Source organism: Anopheles arabiensis, chromosome 3 (assembly GCF_016920715.1).
Source record: "Anopheles arabiensis isolate DONGOLA chromosome 3, AaraD3, whole genome shotgun sequence".
In the NCBI taxonomy this organism is placed as follows: Eukaryota; Metazoa; Arthropoda; class Insecta; order Diptera; family Culicidae; genus Anopheles; species Anopheles arabiensis.
The window spans coordinates 14,935,413-14,941,412 of record NC_053518.1 but is presented as its reverse complement, the minus strand read 5'-3'; positions in this window follow the sequence as shown (position 1 = coordinate 14,941,412).

Below are 6,000 nucleotides of genomic sequence, written 5' to 3'. Positions count from 1 at the left end.
AAATTGCAGGGATACATCATTTTTAATGCTACGAAGTCCTATTTTCAAATAAGATTCCTACAAATGTTCTGGAATAGAAATTAGTCACATTTTTTGTACTGTTTCGAATATTTTCCCTTATATGCAATTGACTTTTAAAAAGCTGCGAATTGTCCAGCTTCGGCTGCGAAAAAAGCTGCGAAAAGCTCATTTGTTGAGTGTGTATTCAAAAAGAGCTATTAACAAAACGAATTATTTCTTTAAGGGCTTGTAATGCTTGTAAATTTTACAACAAATTTATGAGCAATAAACTGTCTAATATCCGTAATAAACTATCCAAGAATTAGCTCTCATTGGTAATTTCAAAGTCTTTAGCTTGTATTCTTTTTTATCGCTACCTCTTTTTCTTCCAAAAAGGTAATTGCTTTAGATAATTAATTGAGTAATGCCTCCATATGAAGCGGAAAGCTTGTAATCATTATCTTTTCTCAATAATGTTTTTCAAGCTTCGGCCTTCCATTCTTTCCCATCAGCACTGTTCAAAGCTTCTTAGTAGCCATCTTGATCAATAATCTCTTCACTTCACTCGTTTCAAATTGTTAGACGGGGGAAAAAGAGATTACTACATTCTTCAGCATTTCCTCTCCACAAACCAAAGAATGTAATAAACCAACCGTGCTGAAAATGAGCTCAACCCCTCCCCAACCCCAATCAAACCACACCCGGTGCGATGCGGTTTAAGGGAAAGAATTTTAATCAAAAAGTCCAACGCAAAACATACGACCACTCATCATCAAATGCTGGTTTGGTGTTCGTTGAGCTGCTGAAGGAAAGCCAACCAAAAGGAAAGAAAGATACGCTTGCTGCGTAAAGTGTGAAATAAAGCATCGTTTGGCTGTCGGCATTAAGTTCACAATCCATCGTCACCTTGGCATGGGTCCATTAACAATAAAAAAAGGGTGACTAAATTCACAGTGCCACAAGTAAAATGCAAGGAAGCAAACCAAAAAAATAAAAACCAACTATTTGCCACAACAATACGAAAGGCAAACAACAGAAAGAAGGACCCAAAGGGACAACCTCGATCGGTTCGAATAAAAGCCTTTATTTTTACCACTTGGCCAACGAAAAGTGTGAACCGGAAAAACAAATAAATAAATAAATCCAACTCAAAAAGGCGCTAGTGGCGGTGCTCCTATTGCGTTGGTTGGCCGCTTTCCTTCTGCCACAGCAAAGCTTTGAGCTTTTCCAAAACGTCATCCACGCCAACCGCCCTCGGACCCTGCACAGACGTGGACTGGAATGTTTCTACTGCTGTTGGAATTGAAGCAGAAAGAAAAGAAATAAATAATTCGTGTCGCAACAACACAAAAAAAGAAAAGAAACAAGTACAAGTAAAATAAAATTGAACGGAAAAATAAACTTTGCCACCCTGGGCATGGAATTCCGGTCCAGTTCACAGCTTGAGAGAGACAGGGACACCCTTCGACTGCCCTCCGTTCAATGCTCTACAATGGTCGAGCGCGTTCTAGCTTCAGTTCGATGAAAATTAAAATTGTTTAGATTGTTTTCCTTTCTTTTTTTCGCTTTGCCCTCCTCCTAAACATTCCTGCCCTATGGCACATTCAATTTCGATTTCGGTCAGATTGTATACTTCCTGCTGTTTGGATGGTGGCAAAGGAGCATAGAATACCCCACCCAAAAAAAGGAATACTTTTTTCGAGTTTCATTTCGAGAAAGCACAAAAAAAGCAACCAAAAATAGCTCGCAAAGCTGTGCCCTGTTTGGTATTTAGAAACAATTGAAATTCGTTAAGATTGTATCGGTGAAGCAGCTCAAGAAGCGAAAAATCAACCGGCTGCAAGACAACGCGATGCGGAGCCATCGTCTGGAAAAAGAATGTTTATTTCCTTTTGCTTCCTGCCTTGAGCGTCTTGACCGTTGGCTTATTGTTGGTTGTGCTTGCCAGTTTAAAGCCACATTGCACCGTTTCACCTTTAAAGAATTTGCTTTGTAGTCGCACGGTCATAGTAGCCATCCAGCCGTACCAGCCGAGCTTTAAATAATTGAAGCTGATTAAAAACTATCCTAATTGGAGCTTTCGGAGCGTTGTGTGCATCGTTAGCAACGGACCACGATAAACCTTGTTAGATTCACCCTTCACTGCTGCCACTAGCCAAAAGATGCCTTCGCCTCGATTGGCACCGAAGAAGACATTTTCTAGCCATTTAATTATTCATGGTAATGAAGAGCACATAATTCCCGCTTATCAGTCGAAACGTCTTTGTGCTGCTTCTCCGTGTGCAAGCGAAACCCCCGTAGTTCCACCGATCCCAAGCAGAGCAGCCGGTTAGTCGTCGGTCATGTGTTGTTAAATTTTAATATCAACCACCTTCTTGGTTGAAGAGCACTCGCATCGCCGCAAAGAGTGGAACTGTGTCCCGTGTATCATTTGCTCTATCCTTTGGTGTTGCCCTAATCCATCCAGCTTGATTTGAAGTCGGGCTGTTGAACCAAAGAAAGGATTCCGCACAAAACTGCCAATCGACATCTTGGTGCGGTTTTCGGTAGACAGTATGTGTAAGTGCGGTCAGGGCATGTATTTTAGATGACGCCCGAGTAACCCCTTGGAATCGTCAAGTGTTTGCGGTATTTTGGTTAAACTTAAACCTTCCCAGTACCCAGTTTTACATCGTCAGCCAGTCGCTCAACATCAAACTTTGGCTCGAGAACATTCTACCTCTGGATCGATTCTTCTGTTTTATGGCAAAATAAAGAATTTAAAAAAAACCCTACCCACTCATTTTACACCTCTTTCCTGTGCCAAATTATGCACCAAAAGTATATCCCTTTCCAGTGCGATCCTCTCGTCGGCCGGGAGGTTCCATCGTTTCGGGATTAAAATGGCGCAATAACTTAAACATGGAAGGTAGAGGTAAAACTTTCCATTCGTTTCTACGCTTCACGTTCAGCACCCGACGTTAATTCAATTTTCAATAATTGATTAACCCGGATGAGCGATGAGTTTTAATGGCATTTCTACCCGTTCGATGCCACGACCTGCAGCCGTTGATTGAAGTTTGCTGTTCTGAGTGAAGGTTCTGGGTTTTTGACTGTTTCAAATGCGAAAGCGTTGAGGAATTTATGCGTTAACGATCTGCTGAAGTTGAATGAAGCTCCAATCAAAGATTCATGTGCGTTAGTGGAAGAGATTATAGCGACAATTGAAAACTGGGGACGCCTACGTTTTGAGGGATATTAATCGGAAAGAGTACAGCAATATGTTTAGTTCTAATGCTTCACTGAAGTTCAAATTTTAAGGGTTTTCGGCCTATATATCATATTATTTCATGAACATAATATGAAAAAAAAAATCCTTATTGCCATGAGGAAGAGACAAATCAGCAAAATTGTCAGGATTATGTAGACTATCTTGACCAACCAAATCTTGTTACTCGAATAGTGTAATTTTTTTTTAATCTTAAGCCTATTAAACGTTCTTGTTTCTCAACTGAAGGCAATATTTTGAAAGTTTACCTTGCATATTATCACTGCCTTCTTTGAATATTTAACTTTAGTTATCAAAATGTTAAAGAAAAGCAAGGAGAAACGATACATGTTACTGCTTCAAGCTTTTCTTTACTAATCCCCAACTTAAATGATTTAAATGCATTCTGAAGCAACCTTTCCAATATATTGTTTCTGAAATGTTTGCTAAAATAATACACCCCCGTTTGTCAGCTGACAAATAAACAAACTGTTATTTTGATTTAATTATCCCCTCGCTTATTCTTCTCTTCATTCTCAGCAACATGCATCTCTGCCGACAAAACAAAAGCAGACTTATTACTCGCTGTAATTGTAATCGAAACCCCTTTGCCTGACAATAAAATAATACCACACTCACTCACATATGTCCACATACCTCCAATCCCTTTCAGCGATTGCCATCCTCACGTACCGTGTTCCACCGGGAAGAGCGCGGGAGACGCGCACGGCACAAAACAACAACGCGAATGCTAATGATGACATATCCAAGGGAATGAACTGTCACTCTAAGAGCGTCTCTGGAGCAGTCGCGACCAGAAAGCATAATGTTTGCCCACAAACAGAGTCACAAACATAACCACGCGCGCACACACGCGCGCGCCCCCACGCACAGACACTTAATTTATGCACTCCAATTATCAACGGCATAAATTACCATCGGCAAAACCAGTTGCACCGAAAAGCTCACTTTCGCTTCTTTCCGGCACGCTGGTCGTACTTTGCCGTACAGTGCCGGATATTGGTCCCGGCCTGCCATTGCCGGCATGCTTGTTCCGTCCGTCGGTCGGTCGGTTGTGATGAAATGCTCATGCATATTTACTTACTCATTAAACTAATTGAAACTAATCTCGCACGGTTCAGTGAGTGCAAATGAAAAATTTCCCATGCAAACAAAACGGATGGGAAAAGTGGTGAAAAGAGAAAGACAAAAAGAGAGAGAGAGAGAGGGGGTTGGTGGGAAATCCTAATGCTAATACTGTGACAACAAACTACTACCACCACGGCTATGGTGGTGGCACAGTACAAACATAACAGCAACGAAAAAAATGGCCACAGGAAAATCACGACCAACCGTACGACATCCTACACTGTAATCAGAAATTTCCCGCTGGGAGACAGTTGGTTGCCCCTGCTGATGGTTTCGGTTGCTTTGGTTTGGTTGGTTGGTGTGTTTATGGTTTATGTTTGCCGTGATGTTTGCGGGAACTTCCGCTCTTGCTGTCTGAGCCGCTCCACCATCGGGGGGCACTGTCTGCAGCAGCTGTCTCGTTAGTTTATGCGTGAGCGATACGGAGAAAGGAAGAGACCCATAGCCGTATCCGGGGGAGAAAAAAAACCTCAAGGCAAGCTAACACAACATACAGGAGAAGTTTGTGCATTTAAGCTTCCTCGCACTCGTCAGAGGCACTGTTTGTGGCGGGACCAATTTGGAGCAATAGAAACAAACGTGCAGAAGGGATGCAACTGTACGCCCGGCACGACCGTATGTCATGTCCACTCGGTCCCGTGTTGTACAGCGTTCGTACCTAACACAACAAAAACAAAAGTACACGGTTTCTGCGACACGACAAATCCATTAAAGGGCAGCATACTTCTTACCCTTAAAATGACCCCGATTTCGTTTTTTAAACACACACACAAACAAACACATACAGACACCGTTGTCACACTTCCGCAATCGAACAACGCCAAATCTGAACTATACAAAACTGTGTCACCGTGTACATGCGGACTGGCTAATGATGGTAGCAAAAAAAACTTTACACTCAGCATAAGTGTGAATGTTTTGCTTTGTTTTGCGTACAAACTGACACCATCGCGTTCTTTGGTTACGTGTGAAGAATGTGCCGACGTTCGTAAGCATTAGATGTGCTCCGCTTTCTCAAGCATTATGTCTTAAGTTTGTTTATGCTTCTTTCTCTTTATGTTTATGCCATTATTGCGCGACTTGAATTTCTTTCTTGTTGCGCTTACAAGACTTTAAATTGAACAAAAAAAAGATCATAGCTCGGAGGTTTCACATGTTCTGTTATGTAAGGTTTCTCGTTTATTTTCTTAACATAAAAAAGAAAAATAAATTGAAAAAATGAACCAAATAGCAAACAATTTATAACATTTTTAGCAGAAAATATATCAATTTATTTGATAGTTAATTTTGAATAGCTAAAACAAGAATGAAAAAATTATCCTAAAATTTACTAAATTTATGCAATTTGAGCTTTAGATGGTACGAACAATATAATGTATTAAAAAGTTAGACACAGTTATTTTCTAACTTTGGGTCCCTTTCCGTTTGAAGCTCGTAGGCTGAAATTTCAGCCTGTCAGCTGTTTGCATTGTATAGCAGTTTTCGAGCAGCTATCTAAGCGCGTATAATATACAGGTAGGCTTATCCCAAGGTGTATGAATTTAGAAGGCTGATTTTTATCGCTTCTGTTTCTGAATGAAGATTTTAAGAGTGTTTTGAGCATT